The sequence below is a fragment of the Taeniopygia guttata genome, chromosome 5 (assembly GCF_048771995.1).
Source record: "Taeniopygia guttata chromosome 5, bTaeGut7.mat, whole genome shotgun sequence".
NCBI lineage: Eukaryota > Metazoa > Chordata > Aves > Passeriformes > Estrildidae > Taeniopygia > Taeniopygia guttata.
Window position 1 is genome coordinate 35,499,479 of NC_133030.1, and position 21,589 is coordinate 35,521,067.

At 35.1% G+C, this 21,589-nt stretch overlaps 2 long non-coding RNA genes across 4 annotated transcripts in view; one reads left to right on the forward strand and one right to left on the reverse strand.

Annotated features, from left to right (window-relative positions):
- The window catches only part of LOC115495532 (uncharacterized), a 114,916-nt gene that overhangs the window by 65,810 nt on the left and 27,517 nt on the right, over nucleotides 1-21,589 (forward strand). The gene's annotated exons all lie outside the window — the stretch shown is intronic.
- The window catches only part of LOC140684298 (uncharacterized), a 34,118-nt gene that overhangs the window by 8,241 nt on the left and 4,288 nt on the right, over nucleotides 1-21,589 (reverse strand). Inside the window, exon 2 of one of the 3 annotated variants that reach the window (XR_012056370.1) lies at nucleotides 20,901-20,968. The exons of 1 other annotated variant lie outside the window; for it this stretch is intronic. This is a non-coding gene — a long non-coding RNA (uncharacterized lncRNA). Of the gene's footprint in view, nucleotides 1-234; nucleotides 20,969-21,589 lie in introns of those variants that run through there. One more of the 3 variants, XR_012056369.1, reaches the window with a different exon arrangement.

Sequence of the window (21,589 nt, forward strand, 5' to 3'; positions counted from 1 at the left end):
GAGAGGAGAGGAGAGGAGAGGAGAGGAGAGGAGAGGAGAGGAGAGGAGAGGAGAGGAGAGGAGAGGAGAGGAGAGGAGAGGAGAGGAGAGGAGAGGAGAGGAGAGGAGAGGAGAGGAGAGGAGAGGAGAGGAGAGGAGAGGAGAGGAGAGGAGAGGAGAGGAGAGGAGAGGAGAGGAGAGGAGAGGAGAGGAGAGGAGAGGAGAGGAGAGGAGAGGAGAGGAGAGGAGAGGAGAGGAGAGGAGAGGAGAGGAGAGGAGAGGAGAGGAGAGGAGAGACAAAGCAAAGGGAAAAGGAAAAGGAAAAGGAAAAGGAAAAGGAAAAGGAAAAGGAAAAGGAAAAGGAAAAGGAAAAGGAAAAGGAAAAGGAAAAGGAAAAGGAAAAGGAAAAGGAAAAGGAAAAGGAAAAGGAAAAGGAAAAGGAAAAGGAAAAGGAAAAGGAAAAGGAAAAGGAAAAGGAAAAGGAAAAGGAAAAGGAAAAGGAAAAGGAAAAGGAAAAGGAAAAGGAAAAGGAAGGAATAAGACTCCGAAGAAACACAGCCTAATTTGCGGCGCAAACACTTCACCCCATTTTATTTCACCTGACGTGAGTATGTAAAGATGTTAGCTCAGCCCAGATCGCAGCGCTGTGGGTGGGGGAGGTCTGGCGGGAGCACGGGATGCTCGGCAGCTCCCGAGGCGCCGCAAGCGCTGCCAATGCTGCCACCTACGGACGGCGAGCGAGAGCGGAGCCGCTCGCAGCCCGGGCCCGCCGCGCAGTGCGGGCACCGCCGCGCTCCTGCGCCAGCTCCGCTCACCCGGAGAGCTGATGCAGCGGCTGCTTTGGTTTATCTAGCCCAGCGCTTTTATGTAACTTAATTACCATCATCACACACTAACCTGTCTACAGAAATTATGAGCTGCAACTGCAGACCCCGTATGAACTCTTTTGCTCAATTGAAGCTAAGAAGCTTTTTATGGAAAGTTTTTTTTTTTTTTTTTTTCCTTAAAGCTCACACAAGGAGCGATGGAGCATGATATGCCTTTCTTCACATTAAGGTAATCATGTAAAGGCTGTAATGGTAAAAATACCTGCTGAAGTCCAGACGTTGCACTGCTATTGCAGATATTTAAGCCTGTCATTTAAAAGATATTGCTACAGTTTTCCTATTCTATGGAAGAAACATGGGTGATAAGACCTAATGCCTTCAGATATCTTCATGTCACTCTCCTAATATTTGCACTTACTACTAAAAAAAGTTATAATCTAGAAAACTAATCTTCTAAAATCTTTTTGGGTATAACCATCTGTATTTACACCTTTAATTTGGTCTTTTCGTTGTATTTCCATTTATAAATTATATAGATTTCATACAACAAATCAGCATTGATATTTTATTGTCACTACTGGCAAGTTCTCTCTCTTTTCAGTCTTATAGTCCTTACTAAGAATATAGTTCACCCAGCTGGAGTGAAGTAGCCCATAAACAGGATTACTTCTCAATAAAATAAAATAAAATAAATAATGAATTTTCACTCAACTACTCTGCCAATGCTTTACTGTTATACAGCAAATAAGGCCAGATGAAAAGGGTGCAGTAGAGAACAAGCTGGTAGGCTCTTACCTATGCAGCTGTGGAGGGGCTGGAGACGACAGAAGGGTGAGCAAATCTTAGGTGCCACTTTCTACTCCCAAAGATATCTCTGTATATCACATTGCAATCACTGAACAAAATGCAGAAGCAGAAACCTGACAGGACTCAAAGAAGACAAAAATGGTGCTGGCAGGCAAGCTCCAAAAATGATAGGATTTCTGTAAATTATTGGCTATCTGTAGATCCTCAGAGAACATACAGGAATTTTCTGAGCACCTTTCCAAAATGACTGATATTCCTAATGTGTTGTACCAGAACATTAAGGTAAATCATGATACTATTTGCCATGTCTTGTACATTTCAAGCATCAATCTGTAAAGTAGTCAGTTCTACAGTTACACACACCCTCCTATATTTTCCATCTTTCTCATCTGAGCACTAGTCAGCTAACTTGCTATAATGGCATTAAACCTTCAGTACGTGGGAAAAACCCCAATTAAACTAAATTTTGTTCTCATTTATATTCATGCTACCCATGTACCAAAGGAAGGCCCTGATATAACTAACAGAATAACACACTGGTAGGCACTGTGGAATGGAGAATCAATCCCACAAACTTGGTAAGAAGCACTTGAGAAGTTAGAATATCTTCTATATTTTCATGAAAGTAATACCACAGTGATTTTTAAACATATTTGTTAGTAACTTCTTATTTATTATGCACATGCATAAAAGTGAGAATAAGAGTTATCCTATTAAAACCAATAGAAGTACTCCTGTGATTAAAATTTCATTTATGCTGAAATAAGGCCTTACATTCTACATACACTTCCATTCAAGATGTGCATATTGTGAATATTAAATAATGTTAAATTACTCCTTTTTTCATAATAGAATCAGCTTGACAGTTACAATGTTCAAGCACTAAGCAGCGCATATTACAATGGCAGCTCCCTATCATGCAGTAATTTTCTTCCTTTTAATATTCTTGAAATTTAGCTCTCACAAGTAGGTGAAATGATTCTGTCTTTGAAAAGTAATTTGGCATGCTCCTTTAGACTAGTCAGTAAGACTCTACTCTCTCATGTATCAATGTCTTTGAGTAACATGAGATTGTTGAGACTTGCTGCTTAGCTCTCTTAAGGAGCAGAACAAGAATGGAGAAATTAATTCATCCTAAATTCCCATTTGAGGAACATGGGCCACCACCTCCACCTTGACCACCACTGTGGAACCCTCTTTTTTTTTCCCACGATGGTGGAGTGAAAGGTTGGAAGGACAAGAAGGCAAAAGATTTTGTCTTTCACTTCCCATTAGATACTGGGTGCTCTGGTTTACCTCCTGAGCTTAAAGAGTACTAAAGGTGAGGGTACAAGTTGAGATCACTGCTTTCTTCTTGGGCACCATGACAGGTCTAAGTCTCCTTAATAATTTAATGAAGTCAGGAGTTCACAGATTTAGGAGGTGAAAGAAAGAACTGCAAGGCTGGTAGTGGAACTAGTAGACACTGAACAACACACTTTGCTTTTACTAATTTTACAACCATTATTTAGACAAAGAAAAGGAGGCCAATGAGAGTTCCTGAACACCAGCCTTTTAGGAATTAGGTATTGGGGCAGACAGTGAGCTCAGAAATTCTGGGACAGGGACAGATGTTGTGTCTTTTTGCTAGAAGTGTCAGGATCCGTGTGCAGTCCTCCCAGAGTATAGATTTCCATGGATGTCGCATGGCTAATTAAAACCCCCCTACTCCTCAGGTTATGATTAGAATTTTCTACCTTCTGAAAGACAAAACAAAAAGGTGAAATTATTGCAGTCTTGCCACCTGAGGGTTAGTAACTCTATTTCTCTAACTCAAAACCAGAATTTATCTGTAAAGAATCTGCATTTGGAAGAAAGGATGCACTAAAAAAAAAAAAGAAAAAGTATCAGGTATATCATCTGTGATTCTATCAGTTGTGACTTTATCTGACAGCTCACAGGAATGTCACAGTAAACAGCAACCGAAAGAGAATAATAGATTCAAAAACATTAAAGATAGAAAAGTCTATTTTTTAATTACTGTTTTGTGGTAGTCCATTATTATATATTTGGCAATCTATTGTTTACGCCTCTCTTATTGTAAATATTTCTCCAAATCTACATCCTTCATAGATTTTTGTTTAACAGACCTAAGCTTATTCAGTCTGCTTTACCAGATAATAGAACAACCGCAATTAACATCCTTCTCTGAAAACATGACTTCATTGGGCTTCAGAAATGTTTAACAGTATTTGATTTAGATTGGGTTAAAAATACAGACTAACTTAAATGAAACGCTTGTTATTAAAAAATGAACACTGTGGTTAGGAAATACTGAAAGAGTAACTACTTGCATTTATGACTCATTGTTTGTAGGATTAACAACTCTTTTAAATACTAGCTTGATTTAGCTGTAACAAGTGCATTGATGTAAATATTCCTCGGGGGAATTGCAATTATCAAAAAATTTGAAAATTCCATATTTACTACAATAAATGTTACACCAAAATAGCTACCAGAAACATAGAAAATACTATACCCAAAGCTAGAAAACTGTTCCAGTACAAAGAATGCCTAATATATAACCTCCCAAATACACTGTATATCCCTAGTAAAGATATAAATTGTGGTTGCAAATGAGACCACAAACAAAATTTTGCTCAAGGCATGAATCATAAATTCGAACAATAATCATCTCCTGCATGAGGCACAACTACTTTGTTTACTTCTTATACCCTGTTTCCTAAACATGAAGATGAAAGTAGGTCAAGTAAATTTAGCATCTTTTCACATGAAGTATGTTATGATAGCGGGTGGCACAGCCTAATTTACAATTACATGAGTTTACATGAATATGAAAATATGTGTTTTCACTGTGCTGTGTCATTACACATATTGACATTTTACTCACAATGACACAGAATCATAGAAAACACCCAAGATTTGGAGAAGGGAGGGAGCAGAAAGGGAGAGAAATATTTACCACAGTTGCAGCCTGAACAAAATATTGATGTGTTAGGAAAGAACTTCATATGATGTTGAATGTTATTTTTATAGCTGCTTATAGGTATGTTTATGCAGTGAGTTACAAGGGAAGAAGAGGAAAACTGAGAAACCACTGTTTTATTTACTTTGTAAAAAGTTTCAATTTTGTTGCACCTATTAATCAAGAAAAAAGCTTTTCTGAGAAAATTGCAAAAGTTAACATCCGTATTTCTTAACATTGGATCAAAATGCAAAAGAAACTTTAAATCAAAGGTTGTAATCTGAAATTTGGTTATTCATCATTCTGCCATGAAGTTTCAAGTATGATTCATCTAAGAAACTTACTTGAAATAAAAAAATGTTTTGTTTTATTATAATGATTTTCTTTTATGGAAGGAAGCAGGATTTTGGTGTGGACAAAGAACAGTATTTCTGGAACAAACAGATTCAAAAAAAGTTTCTCATCAGTTGTGGATTAATATATTGCTGAGACATTAGTCTATCAAGACCAGAATATGACTTGTTGTGCTAAACTAGGACTTCTTATTTATCCAACTTTAATGAAATAAAAGGCACCTCAAGCAACATGCATTTTGTTTTCAAAGAAGCATCCTTATCTGCATATATGGCTGGATGAATAAATATATTTAATGAAGAGGAGAAGAATGGGGTAAGGTCACACACCAGGAGCTGCTTTCACATAAATCAGTAATTTTATCACATTAGTTGAAGAAAGTGTTTAACAAAATGCTGGATTCCAGTACACATTCATATTGTCCGAAGCCTAAGTCTATCAGAAAGTACAAAAAAAAGTAGATTTATTCTTGAACCACAGGGCTTAAATTTTCAACTCAACAACAGACTCTGAAATTCACTCATGATCCAGGAATCAGGCCACATGTTTGAGGTGAACATAAGGTGAAATGCTTTGCTGAGATACAGGCACTGGCAGCTTCCTGAACTAACACAGCCTAGCTCTTAAGCTATGCTGAATACCTGAAGACACTTGTCCATTATAAGAGGCATCCCATTCTAATTAGACTTCATTATGATTAGTTGATTATTTGAATATGACACAGTATTTTGAAATTTGGAGTGGTTTTTTCCAGTTGAGACCTTGTCTGCAATTTCAAGCAAAATCACTTTTTTCCTGTCAAGTTATAAAATTCTAAAACCAGGGAAATATAGCTTAAAAAAGTGTAAGTTAAAAAAAAGGCAACAAACCTTTTCTTCTAGCTTGCTCAGAATAATCCCAAATAGCTAATGAGAAATATAATCATGTTTATTGTGTTTGCCACAGTAAAACTAAACACAGATTGAACTAAAACTAAGTGCAGATGAACTAACACAAAGTTTTGCCATTTTTAAGATTTACCCAAATACTATGAGCCAAAATTTAGTCAGACTCTCTCTATATATTTTAAGGTGTGGAAAGAATAAGGAGACTCTGATAAAAAGGTAAATAATATTACACAGTTGTCCTATATTTCCAGTGTCTGAGTAACTTGATTTTATAAAGAAAAATTGTTGAAATCAAATGTGATATTCTGTAATATCTATCTTAATGAAGAGATTCTATCATGGGCTCCTTCCTTTTTCATTTGCATTTGTTTTACATGTCTATGGCAATTCCAACACTTACTTGCTAAAAAAGAGAGTACTATTTGAATGCTGTACTTTTTCTTTTTTTTTTGCAATGAAGCAGCTGAAAACAAGGAGAAGCAGCAACAAACACTGAAGAGCCACTGCCTTTTTGGACAAGATATTCTTTGCAAATCACCATTTGAAAATCATAGATAATAGTGATTTTTTGACATTGTAAAAGAATACACTCAGCATGTGTATTCACTGGCTACTAGACTGGCCAAAAGAAATCATACTTGGTATGTAGGAGAATTAATTCACTAAATAGTGAATAAAGTAATTCTACATATATTTACAAAAGCTGCAGGATGCTATATATACTGAAAAATGGCAGGGCATAGTTATTCATCAGCTGCTTGCTATCCCAAGTCATTTGCAAATAAGAACTGACTCTGAGGCTTTGAAATAAATAATGGTATAGAGTCAGTACCCACCATATAGTTATGTGGTATTCCCAGCATTATCTATTTAGTACCTTGGCAAAATAAACCTCAGTAAACACGCTTGTCTGTGTTAAGAAAGTCAAAAGAATTGTGAAATGTGTTGGCATTTTTACTGCTACTGACACTTGTTCACTAGTTACTCACCAAGATGCATATTTCAGCCTGACCACTGAAAAGCTTTCAAGGGTGAACAACTTTCAGCCACAGTATAGAACTGTGGCTCTATGCTGCTGAAAGCTTCTATTTCACCTCTGTACTGAGCTCTGCATGTGTTCTAATTCCTTCTCCTTCATGAATCTTTCCTAGCTTCACAAATGTCCTCATTGAGAAAAATGCCAGAAGGAGCAAGTGCTAGAAGGACAAAGGTTAACATTTCCTCCTATGGAAAACCATAGCAATGACATTTTACCCTCACAAAGCATTTGGCTCTCTGCAGCCGACTTATTAAAGTGCATGTATTCATGATAAGTACCTTGATATCTAAATTCTTCTTAAGCTTTTGCTTTCAACAGAATACTCAAGTCTACAGCCAAACCTGGCCCTGCTAAGTAACCCAGGAAGATAGATTGATGCAAAAACCTGCTAGTCTGGGCTAAACTGCTGCCAGTTAAGGTGTAATGTCACCCTGAGGGAAGCAATGTATTCCTTCAGCCAGCTTGCAGATACTTAGGGATCTTCATACCAGAGTTACAGAGGTTTGTTTACCAGAAAGAATTCCTTTTTCCTTATTTAACGCACCAAAAGTAGTCAAGATCTATTTCTGGGTCAATAAAACCCACACAATTTCAAGAAGACATTTTTCCTGTCAGCAGATGAACATTGGACAGTCACAGCAGACCCAAATAACAGTGTCTACAATGACAATTATAAAGAAGGTTGCATTTTGAGTATACAAATATAAGCAAAAAATTCCACATGGCTTTTCTCAAATTGATATCTTCTCCTGTAATGAAATAAATAAGAGTAGATGAGCACTCAACACTTTCTTCTAATACATTCCTCCTAAACTCCTTTCATTAAAAATGTATTTCTGGGCATACATTGAGCACAGATGCATACTGTTTTTACCTTAAGGGACTTTTCCAGAGCATTCTTCCTGTCCAGGAAATTACAAAATGTGAATTTGAAATTTCCATGAAATACTACTCTTTGATGTCTTCCCCATATCCATGTTTGTTTGGTTGTTTGGTTGGCTGTTTGTTTGTTTTTGTTGGTTTTTTGGTTGGTTGGGGTTTTTTTAAGATCAGAGTTCCCAAATGCATTTTGTTGTAAAGGCTAGAGTCAAGATATATCCTTTGCAGGGCAAGAAAAGTGAGGAATAATTGACAAATAAATATGATATACCTCACATTAGCTCCAAGCAGAATTTTTATTAATTTTAAAACCGAATAAAAGGGGGGGTGGGTTTTGGTTACTTTGTTTGCTTGCTGTTTAATCAACATGCCTAAACTCCCAATGCTTTGTGCATTTCTCCTATACAGAACACAGAACAATGCAGTTCTTTCCAGTCAAACAGAATGGTCAGAGAGTTATTCCCTCTGCCAAAGTGGTGACCGACAAAACTAATATGTAAGAATTTTTAGGTTGGATTATAAGTGAAAGTTAATGCTGCTCTGTAGTTATCAAACAGGTTTCTTCCTAGTATGTGAGAAGCTTTGGTGCATGAATAGCATTTGGGTACTTTCTAAGTATCTAAGAGCTGGCATTGAATAGACCATTGATGCTTCTAAATAGCCAATGCAGCTTGATTTAAAAAATAATGAAATTAGTAAAGAAAGATAGAGAGGAAATATGGAAGAATTGAGCCATAACATATCTATGATTTTGTTAATTGCAAAAAACAAAGACTTACATTTTCAGGAGTTTTTAAGAAATATGGGTCAAATCAAAATAATTTCTGAAACATGCATATTTATAAAATTTCTCAGGACATCTATTTGCTAATAGAACTTTGAATTTACACATTTTGAAAAAAAATACACTACTAGAATCATCTCATTATTATTCTTCCATCCTTTAATCTGCTCATCAAATGTTAATAAAAGTGCAGACTACTTCTTCTAAAGCACAAACTCCCACAACTACCTCCACTGAAGTTCTGAGCTTTGAAGATTTAGTTTACTTAAACAATAAGGAATGAAACCCTGTAACATACTGAGCATTAAGCTAAAGACAGGAACTGACCTTTAAAATGGCCAAGTGACCAGGCCTTTGGCATGGCTGGAGAGGAGTGCAAGCCATTTTTCCCACAATGGTAGCAGTGGTTATACATCAGGATGTTCAAAGTCTGTATTTAAATATTTTTAAATTTTCCTTATTTTTAAAGAAACCCCAATGAATTCAGGGAAACTGATTACAATGAAAATTGAAAGTTGTCTGAAAATCACATATTTTAAATAACTAGTCAGCTTTTGTCACACATGAGTCACCTTCATTACCTGTGTCACCAGCAATTTACAAATCTTTGACACACCTGAAGCATAATATATGAGACTTTTATTCATATGTGGTATCTTCTAATGCAAATCTGTCTTCAGTGTAAAACCAGGGCTTCTGTGCTGTAGGTGGAAGGAAGGGTGAAAAACACTCTACCAACAGATAACCATCTGGCAGATTCCCTTTCTCTCTCTGCTAGTTCCATGTGATTTTTATCACTTTACAAAATGTCATTAAGCAAACAGAGACGACCACAAGCAAACCTTTAGTTTCACAAAATCATGTTTTATAAACTGTTGAGAAACACTGACATGTAATGAAACCCTATTCTCTATATGTCTTCCTCTCTGTAAATGATTTCTTTCCCTCCCTTCATGTATAAATAAACAGAAATGTGTCTGTGTATTTGCCGTTTGGTCTTTTCTTTTTTTTTTCTTTTTTTTTCTTTTTTTTTTAAATTTGGTCATCATAATCAAGGGCTATTACAGCAATAGATCTTATCTTTAGAATGGCAGTCCCCTTGCACCTTCAGTTCAGATTTTTGTTTATGCTTGGCTGCAATTGTGGCTGTTTCTGATAGTTTTAGGTCAGCCATGACAGACTATGGGTGACACTAAATAAACAAGCTGGGAGTCTGTGACTAAGAAGGAATGATACTGGTTCTCAGAGTTTTATTTTCTCTGGTTAATCAACAATTTGTTCAGAATAACTCACTGTGAAAAGTAACTGTTTGCTGGACTACACATATTATGCCGTAAGGTTAAAAAAAATATTAAAATCCCCTCACAACTCACATAGGCAAGCAGAACAAACAAATCATGCTCAGTCTTGGCTTGGTTATAATAGGCTGCAGAATTTATTTGTTTATTTAATTTATGTTCAGCTATTTCTTCCTGTCTCCTCCCTTCCTTCTCTGAGTTACATTCCAAGGCAGTAAGTTGATCTCAACACAGTCTGCTGGGGGATAGATAGAACACTTCCTTTCCAGCCTGCTCAAGGGGGATAAAATATTCAATAACCAATTTACTAACCATGCTCATGGAAGAAGAGGTAGAATAAGACCCCATGAGAAGGGGTAAAATACCCAAATAAATGGGTACCTGCTCCAGTTCTCTTGATTTTACTTTCTGTATTGAAAGATTTTACACATTTCTTACAACTTCTCCTTCTACACTCATACCATGATGTCAGTTTCTAAACTCAATTTTCACTCATTAATTTTTTTAACTCTATCGCTTGCCTCCATGGTCATGGAGGAAGCCCTTAAAAATGGGTACCCTAAGACTGAAATGCGAACACAATAATAATAATAAAACCTTATTTTTATGCATTTATTTTTAAACTTCAGGAATTTTAACTCTGTCTTGTGACTAGGAAGAATATGAGAGCAGACTCTTTTAAAGCCTGAGGCTGGTGATGCTGCCTGCCTGGGATTATGAAAGTATTATAAATTCTCATTTTTAATATTATTTTTTTACCTAGAACAATAAAGATTCAAACTTAATGTAAATTACAAGAACAATAAATTATTTTAATGTAATTTTCACTTGTTTAAAATTTGGCCCGGAAGCCCAATGCAGGCTGAGAGTCATCCATTGAGCTACCCAGGGGTAAACAGTGTCTCAGTGCAGTTTCTACTGCAGACATTCCTTTCAGACACCAAAACATCTTACTGCACATCTTCTTACAAAACTTGCACAGAGTAGGGAATATTTAGAAAATCTACTGTACCTAAACTTCCATAGAAGTGGCCTTTATGAAACTGTTATGTGCTGGTAAATGAGAAGAAACTTTTCAGAAGAGGTTTACTAGCACCTGGGAAGATGGAGGTGTCCTGTTTATAATTCAACTAACATGGCTTACCAAAGTATGAGCTAAACTATTTCTTAAGCTCATCTTGGTCATAGCATCCTAATGCAACATTGAGTAGCTACCTAAAATAAAACATGGAATTGTATGGAAATAACGTAAATATTATATTCTTGAGCCTTGCCTACTGCCAGAGTGTATCCTCTGATCCCATTGAAAACTAACTACCAGGTTATCAGTGTCCAAGTTTAACATTGCCTAGGGTTATTTTATTTTTAAATTGCTTCTATATCCACCAGAATCAACTCAGCTAAGTCTTCAGCAACCCAGGCCTTTAGAATCAAACCTTCGCCAGCACTACTATGGTTTAATTAGCTGCACATTTGCCTCCTGGCCAGATCCAATAAATATGCATGTATTGGCACAGCTGCATCTCAGCATGCATACTTAAATTAAAAATGTTTCCTTTGATGCTCTGGCAATCTTGGCATTCATTCACTTTGCCAGAAGCAGTATCAAATCACAAAATACTTGTCCAGTCATCATCACAATGTACAATCATGAAAATGTGTTAGCAGTTTAGCTGCTCATATTATGTGTACAGTAACCTGAAATTCTTCATGCTTACTGTACAGTTGTGGAGTTATGGAAAAGGATGCTCCCATGCTTCTCAGGACTGAAAGGTATTCCCATATGCCAAATAAGATGAAGCTCATCAAACACCTGTCTTCTATTGAAAATACTTGCACTAATTTCTTCTGAAAGTGTTATTTTCATAACTACAGTTGCATTTTCTATTTAAAAGATGCAGAGTTAATTTGTTTTGTTTTCTCCACTTGACATTAGCAGCTTTATGGAACAATGACCTCGCTAGTCACTGATGATGAATTATTAGCTATTTTTTACCAAAAAAAAAGGAAAACTGAATGTTCTACAGTCTTTTTAAAGGACAAACTGAAAGGGTGTGCAATGGTATACATTTCTTTCCACTCTTGACCTCTCTGCACTAAACTCCAGTCTAGTCACAGTAGCAGAGAAGGTAATACCTGTAAGACAGACATGTACACTTGTCACAGCAATAGGAATGTCAACCAACATGAAATTACTAAGCAACAAAGTATGTATGCGTGGCAAGGAGTGACTTGAGGAATATTAGGGAAAAGGATCAGATCTTCTTCTCTTCCTACTGAGATACCCTGAGAATTCAATAAATCTTTTCTATAGATACTTAACATGCTTCAAGTCCACAGTGGAAATCTATCAGCTTAAAAATTCTGATGTGCTATCAGAGTATATAGAGAAACTAGATAAATAGTCACTTACTCTGAAGATAGTTAAGGTATCCTTTTATTTCTTCTGAAATCTAGCATGGTTTATCTTTATTTTTATACAAACATTAAATGTGGACAAATAAGGTCCTTACAATGAGACTTCATCATGCTTATCAAGACTTCTACTCCCAGACTGAGGAAAAATCTTTATTGAAACCATTGACTGCTTGAAGTTTTTCAAATCAGAACACAAATAGAAGACAGAAATAAAATCTCTCTTTTCACAGTACAATTTTCAACCTACCAAAAACAAGCCCAGAGCTCACTCTCATTTTATGGTGCTAGACCTACTATGGTAAAACCAGAACAAAGAAACATTTATTGGTCACCACACTCATTAAAAATTATAATCAATATCTGTCAAAATATATTGTTAAAAATCCTGTTATACCACACTGTATAACATCTGCTACAGTACCTTTGCTTTTTAAACTAGTTGTAAAAACAGTTTTCTAGATGGTTTGATGCATTCTTAAACATCACCTCCTTGAAAGTTGAAAGTCCATTGGAGAGAAAATAATTTTGCACTAAGCAGATAGAGATTTAGATATATCAAAGATATATAAAATTCAATTGCCAATATTGAATTTTCTCCTGACCATTAAAAGTTATTCTGATGAAGAAAAGGAAGACTATTTTTTTCTGAGAAACATAGTTAGATTAGAAACTGAAACCTAACTTGATTTTTCAGTTCAGTTAAACTCTAGAATTCCCTATGAACACTTCCATTAAATAGAATATTTCACAAGCCTTACATGTGCTGTGTGTTACTGTAAATCTAGAGCACTTATTTTTTTTTTTTTTAATTGTAAATGGTCCTATACTGAGTTGTTAAATACTGAATGATACTGGTAGAAAAATAATCTATAAGCTTGAAGGAAAACACCAGGATTTCATGTGCTGGGTTTTGATTTTTTTTTCTGCTCCAAATTTTCCCCAAAATCTCAAATTTTAAACTTCTTATTGGGAAATAAAATCCCAATTCATGATCATTAAAATATTTTATTATGATAATATTAAGTTTTCTCATTAATACAAAAACAGTTCAATACTAAATTTTAATTACTAATTTCTCTGATACACATAAAATTGATTAAATTTTTAAGTAGTAATAACTAAAAGAGCAAAAGAGAAAAATGTTGGCTTCTTTGCAAGAAAATTTAAGGGAAAGAGGTTTGTTCTTCTGAAATAATTTAAATTAGTTGAATTGAACTTTCTGATGGAAAATTTCGAGGGAAAATTTCGAGAGAAAATTTCTCATCCAGGATAAAAACAGGTGCTTCCTCTGAACTGTATTTCCATGTTTAAGTTGATTTTCTTGATGTTTTGTTGTTCCTGAATATACAGAATAATAAAAGTAATCATACATTCTTCAGGAATCTCCAGGAGGATATTAAATTAAGCTAGTAGCACTGATACTTCTATTCAGGTTGAAATAATTAACAATTCCAAGGATATTAATGGTGTATTGTACGGGTATTTTAGACTGGGTAGGATGAAAGAAAAAACCTTTTGGTGACTCTTGCTCCTACTAAAATTTAATTACCTTTACTTGCTGACCTCATGTTTTATGTAACAGTACACTCCAAAAATGACCTCATAAATGGTTACTAATATAAAGGTAAAATCTTCCCTTTTGTTCTACAAACCATCACAGCATAAATGGTTTACTTTTTAGGGGTTTTTAAACTACTTTTGCAAAGTATTCTTATAATAGCTAACATTATATATTCCAGAATTACCTGTGGGACCAACTAACTCTGAATTTAATTGAAGTCAGAATGCCTTACTTTGACAAGGTCACTTTTTAAAAGGTATCATTGCACAGGATTTTTGATTTTTCTTTTCTGAATTAGCTAAAATGTGTAAAATCATTGATGAAGAATTATAGCTACGCCATCAAATATTAGTAAAGACAAAAGCGAAAATGTTACCATTAACGGACATAAAATTCATGGATTATGATGATCTGTACTAAATCTTGAAGGCTGTACATCACTAGTAAAAAAACATGTAACTTTGGACAAATGAACTACTTAATTTTGCAGATTTAGAGAGGTAGGGTCAAATTTACCTCTGATTTCACTGTAATAATTGTTGAATGCAGATTGTTGTTTTAGATCCCTAAAAGAAGTGGAGGAAATTAATCAGATTAAATCTCCAAACAATTTGGATATCAGAATAAAAGTTATGACACAATGGGTTTTGCCTTCATTCAATCACATTAAATAAGATAAATATAGGAGCTAATAAGTAGATACTGAAACCAAAAGGTCTCAAGATGGAAATGGAAGCATTTTAAACAATAAAGTATTTAGCTGTTCAAACATATGGTCAAAGATTAGGAGAATTTTCAACACCTCAAACAATTTCACCCAAATTAATCTGAGAAAGCACAGTATGTCAGAAGTACCCTACAGTCTCAGATATAAGGAAAATAAAACATGTTACATTGACATAAAAGAATCCTTATAAAAGCTTGTTTTCAAAGGGAGTATGGAACAATCTCTCCATCTGATATAGAAAAAGAATATCGAAGACGTTTTGAATTTTTTGCCCTCTTTTTTTAAACAGTTTTCTCTTTTTATATTGCTTCTTTTGTTCATTTTAGCAATAGAAAGGAAAATAATAAAGAGGAAAGGTGAAATAACTGGGAAATAAAGTAAATAAAATTAAATACTGACGGGAAATATTTTTAATACAATTGATTTTCTGAAAATATAGCATAAAATACAACATTCTTTTAAATTTGATTTTTAGGTGGATTAAGGAACAGAGTGATAATTCAGAATTCCAGAGAGTGACAAAGAGAAACAAATTTCCTAGCTGTTTTACTAGAAGAAATATGATGAAGAAATAATCCCCTGAGAAGGTGTTTTCTGAAAGTCAAAGAAAATGTTTTGTATTTTCCTTTCTGATGAGATAATTTCACTTCATAAGTGGGTACCTAAATTCAGTTTCTGAAAACATGCAAGTAACTCCTATTATTTTGCTACGTTTTACATACAAAAATAGACAAATGAGGCAGACAGTACCATCAACAACTAAAAACCTAATTTCTTGGTGGCACTTTTCACTTTTTCTGAGAGAAGAAGTCACATGTATGTCAATATAGGTCCTCTTCCACACTTTTAAATCGGAGGAAGTATGATTAATTTTTTAACTGAAGGGAAAGAATTCTCTATGGAAACAGAAACTGTGGACCTCAGATATTCAAACTTCCTTGGGAATATTTTTCAAATTGAGTCTTATGTTTGGAGTGTTTCTGTGTGTTTCTAAGGCATGCATATATTTGTCAAGAGGTCAGGAATCTTCTAAGCCAAACAAATCAGAGGACATAGCTAGTCATTGACACACACTGGAAATCGTTAAACAAATTCCAAAACACAATTTTGTGAAGCTAAGTCATATTTTCATAGATAAAACAACTATATTTGATATTTTCTGAACACTGATATGTGCTTTAGAGCTAGTGTCCATTAGTGTGTATACAAATGTATGTTTTGCCCTGAACAAAATTTTGATGTGCATTGATATTCCTCTTGAGTAAAATTTGAGTGTTAATGTTTGCCTTGTAACTATGGGATGTCTAATGACCAGAGCATCTGCTGTGAAATATTATCTACAGATATATTTTTTTAGAATAAGTAAATCTGGGGGTTTATGTTTTATACAACTGCCCAAAGGCATTTAAATATTTTTGAAGACAAAAACAACACAACAAACCTAAATATTCCCACAATGAGCTATACAAAAAAAGGAGTCCCAAACTTTCTAAAGTATCTTAATGAGGGTTAAAGGTCACTGCTAAGTAAAACTAAGAAACAGAAAGGACCAGGATCCTGTTTCCATTTTAATGTCCCTCATGTTTATGTTTTGCTGTCGGCAGGGGAAAAGCTGAAACAATTCCACTTACAAGGAGGTTACAAACAGGCTGACTGGAAGAAAAAGTTTGTGCTCCACAGGTCTAAGGTGAATGCAAGTTCAGACAGACCAGACACGTGTTAAGCACTGGGCTTATAGCTGACATTTCTCTGCAAATCCTTTCCTATAACTTACAATCCAAGCTGTGGCCTGAATTCCAGTTTCCCTAAATTATGTTCTACAGACCCAAACCAATAAAAATTTTAATTTTAACTTCTTCACCATTACTAAAACTAAAATTTTACAGAGAATGTTAAATTACAAAGATGTGTTGTGCCTGCAATTAGCATAACATTAAAGAGAGGAAGATCTTAAATTCAAAGGTCCCTGGAATAGAAAACAATAGCTAATGATAGTCATCAAAGCAATATGGTGAACCTTAACCTGCCTTTAATCACTTCTAAATTCCAAGTTCTAAAAACAGACTGCTACTTTTCTGAATTTCATTTTAGTGTCTTGAAACCACTGTTATGATTTTAAGGAAATATTTTCCTCTTAAAAATGTATGTATTGCTCTGTTAAGCACATTCTGCTCCTACTACCTTGAATGTGTTGAATACTGAATTGTGAAAGTCTGTCTTTAATCAACACGTGCTATGAAATCAAGAGCTAAGAAATGCACCAAAATCTCTTATGTGGAATACTTTGGGAGACTAGTTCTCAACAAAGAATTAGTTCTTGACTGAGATATCAATAAATGTGTTTAAACTCAGCTTCTAAAATGTCAGCTACCCTCAATCACCAAAATCTGGATATTTTGGTAAAACATGCAACAATTGAATTATTTGACAAGACAGTTACACTTAAGATGAGATCAACATAAACTGACTTCTATACAATAACAATGGAAGAAATCGCAGCAATCACTTTACCATGGTCAGAAGATATAAAATGGATTTCTAAGTGGAAGAGATAAAATAAACAACCCAACTGTAATTATTATAGTAGTGATTCAGGAAAGTCTGTACCACCAAATGCTCCTTAACTACATTTTCTTTAGTTCTAGACAATGAACAAAACCCACAACTGCTTGTGTAGATTGGTGTAAGACTGGCATGCAAATAGGTTATCATCTTCAAAGTTTACCAAATAAAATACCTTTGAATTTAAAAAAATAATATTTTAGCAGGGAGAGATTTCCCCACCAATTATTCAAACTTTAACCTCAACAGCAGTATTTTTATCACCAATTATAGTTGACCTCAGTTACATAAGAAAAGTATTATTCAAGGGATACCCATGGAAGTAGTGTATTTCCCCCTACATTCCTGAATCACATTAAGTGGTTAGTGGGAACTTGGGAACACTAATTTAAAAACAAAATTTTCCTTTTATTTCTTTTTCCTGTTAAGAGTAACTAATGGGACTTGCACTGCACTTGTGTTTTAAAGTCATCTTGAGAGATGGATAGGCCCAAACAACTACCTTGTCTGACAGAAAAATAAATTAATTTATATATCACAGAGAAAAAATTCAGTGAAGTAGTGGATAAATAATCCACCAGAATTTTGATTTCTGTGCACAATATGTCTCAACAACTGACAAACTCAGGCACCACTTATTTCTCTTGAAAGGTGCTTCTGTTCTTGATAGTTTGCTTCTGTCTTGCCTATCCTGAATTTCAGTTGGTGTGTTCTCACTATTCTCCTGATACTTTTCATAAATAAAATGGTCTTTAGCATTCTTCTAGGAAAAGCAACAATTCAGTCTAGCAGATTATCAGAGCCAAAACTTTCCTAGGAGTGCAGTTAGTGCCCTCCGGGTCAGCTTTCTGAAAGAAGATTTATCTCAGAAGCCCCAGTTGGCCTTGAAGATCTTTGAGAACCAGCTGGAAAAAGCTGCAGCAGGAATTCCTAACCTCATTTGGCTGGGAGATGGATCCAAGCATGCATTGTCATAATTTATCCATGACAGGACTGCGTTGTAGCTATCAATCTGCACCCTGTGGATAAGGATTCTGATCCTGACCCCAGGCACGCCTCATCACAGTGAACTTGTTATACTTGGTCCATGAGTGGTTCCCTCTCTCTGGTGCTGTTGGACAGACCATTGTCATTGAGGCTGCTGCCTCTGCTGGCCTTGTTGTCGTCCTGGGCTGCTGGCCACCCTTCCCTAGGGAGCAGCACCTGCCCTTGGTGCTTCCTAACACATGTTCTTAATCAGAAATACAGACCTGTATTTAAATCAAGGAATAATGGCTTATAAAAAAAAAAAAAAGGAAAAGGAAAAAAAAAAAAAGCTAATTCAGGCCATGAATATATTTATTATGTATGATATTTTAAAGATAAAAATGAGTTGCAGCTCCTTCCCAGTCGTCTTTTCAAAGTGCAATAAGAAGGATGAGCATCTACAATGCTTAAATTTGGTCAAAATTTAGCACATAATTTATTAACAAAATAGAAGCTCAGAATGTCTTATTAGAAATTTTTAATTTTCTTTTTTAAATGCAGTGGTAAAACTAAATTTCACAGAAATCTCTCTGGGTACCCTTAGAACTTTTAATGCCAGAATGAGTAACCTAGAGATGGTCTATAAGAAAGAGCAGTGAAACACTGCTTAACAGATTAATCATTTCTATAGTGCTCTGGTCAGGCTTCCTCTACTCTCCAGATATTTGCACACAATACAAACATATGCTTCACTGCAAGTCTTTAAGAAATTTCAGGCAACTCAGGTTTAACAAATAGTTACGTTACCTTCCATCAACTAATGGAAGAAATTAGACATATATAATTAAATTTCAAAGTGCAGATTTTGCACTGGAACTTACTGACCTAGAAACAAAATTTCATATAAATGTTATGCAAATGAGAATTTTGAATCATACTTGTACTATTGAGTTATATCTGACAATGTATCCCTATTAGCTTCTAGGAGGACACGCTCAAAATTTGATTTGCAGTTTGTTCAAACACCGGGGCCAAGCTCAGCAGCATGATGCTGGTGCGTCTATGCTGTGTTTAGTATACCATCAAATACCAGCCAGACAGGCTGCCTACAGTATGCTAGTGACAGCTCTCGTGGAAGACAGAGAATAATGTAGACATATTCAGTGACACAGTTATTTAGTTAGTGTAAAACTGTCATAGCCATTGATTTCAACAAATCTTTGACAATAAACCAAATCCAGGAACTTCCCAGTGTTGTTTTTGGTATCCTGTTTTGTGATGCTCAGATGTTCACCACAAAATCCTGTGAACACCCTGAGATAATTTCTCTTTTCTTTATAAAATATGTCATCCTTTGTTCTGTGGCTTTCACAGCTCTCAATGTAAGAGAGAAAAATTATCCTTTGAACCAGGTTCTAAACTCCTGAAGAAATAACTAATAATGGAAAGGACCCTAGACACCACAGGGAAAAAAACACTTCTAGCATTCCTAAAAGTCCTTTTACCATGTACTCCTACTTACTTTGTAATGATTGCATGTTTTCCCTTCGGGCCCACTAAAGTATTTAATTGCAATTACACTCATTTACATAGCAGATGAGGCTAATTGCTGGTATTAGTTACCAAATGTATGCTTGTATTGTGAGGGTAAAAAAATGCCCTACAGAAAAGAAAAACGACTATGCCTCTAATTAAAGAGCTATGAGTCAAAGTGAGCTTGTTCAGAGATGTAAATATAGAATCAAGGGCTTTCAGAGTTCTGCAGTACATTTTATTATACCACTAGTTCCCATATTTCAGAGATAACACTGGCAGACCTCATACTATATACAATGAACTATTCTCATTTTCTCAGAAGCAGGAATGATAAGTTCTACATAAAGGTTCAGAGAGAGATATATATCGATTTCTAAAATTTTTCATTAAAAATAAATGTGAATATCAGGAAGGTTCTTTGTGTATAATAGATACACTGAAGTTATTATTTGAAGTAGTTCCATCACTATTCTTTTGGGGAAATTCCCAGGAAAAGTCTTTTTTTTTACATTATTCAGGCCTCAAACTGTTTTGTGTCAATGGACTTCATTTTGCATGCAATTGTACACAAGGACTTTTTTGATACTACACTACTAAAATGAAGGTAAGAAGCATCAGGTCAAGTGGAAACCCAGATGAATAACAATTTCAGCCTTTGGCCCTGGATATCATTCCTAATATAAAGAATTCTTAAAAGATTTACATTTATATATCTATCTATATACAGAGAGAGAGGGTTAGTCCTGGATGGTAAAATGAAGATTTGTTAATTTTAGTTAGCTTCAGAAGGTCAAAGTGAGAACAGAAGTGTGTCCATCAGTATCCTTTGCACAGGGTTGAAAAACTCACTATACACATTTAAAAATTAACACTTTATCAAACTGCGCCTTAAATTTTTTCTTTTCCTGGAATTGTACCAAAACTTGACAGCAGTTAAGCTGTGGGTGTACAGAAGCACTACATATGATATTATAATCCTTTAGGTAGTTTCCCATTAGTTTGCTGTGTTTTGCCTACATTTAAAATTGAAATTATTTTGGTTTTGGAATTTGCCACTTTGTCTTCCAATTTCATTAAGAGTTTTGGCCTTCCAATAAAAAAGAAAAAAATAATTCCAACCTTAAAAAGTGAATTTGCTTTTCTGTTGCCTTCCATGTAATATAATGTAAGTACTGTGTAACCATCTCATATAGAATGATTTTAAGTAAGAAAGGACTGATAAAAATTAAAAGCTATAGCTTTTGCTGTATTAGTTTTGTTATTGCTAGATGCTGCTTCTTGCTAGTTTTAAATTTATCAATGTTTGGTTACCTACACACGTCATTTCATAAAGTGAAACTTGCTATCAGCCACATTTTCAGCTGCTCTTTATTTTCTTTCTGAAAAGAAGACGAAAAAAGTTTTAAAACCCCTGAAATACATTCCATGGATGTCAAGGTCTATGCCTTCTGAGTGCCTATTCTCATTAAAACTATACCTTTGTAGGACTAATCCCAAATGGTTTGATGACAGAGGTCATGCAAGTGTCATTTTTCAAACCTGTGTGAAAATCCATTTTGAGCCATCTTTCCCTCTTATATTTCACCTCATTTCTGAAGCACTTATGCAACATACTTACTTAGCTAAAGCACAAAATGTAAACAGGACATCCTCTCAGATAGGAGATCCCAACATGTTGAAAAGTATATGCCTTAGTTCTTAATCAGTTCTGGAAAGTATCCCAAGACTTCCACAAAAAGGTACTGTTTCTGTTAATGTGGAACATAAACTTAGCCCTTAACATAAAACAAAACCAAACAACATCTGTCCTTACAGTTTGATTGTTTGTTCCATCCTAGTATAATTATTCTTGCATGACAGCAGCCCCTGCAGGCTATAGCCTTGCTTACTCTACTATGCCCTGAAAGCACACCCAGCATTTAGGGATGAAAACACTGTCAGAACTAGTGAGCACTGTTTTAGAAATGCTTAGTGCTACAGCACAGTCACATTTTTATAAT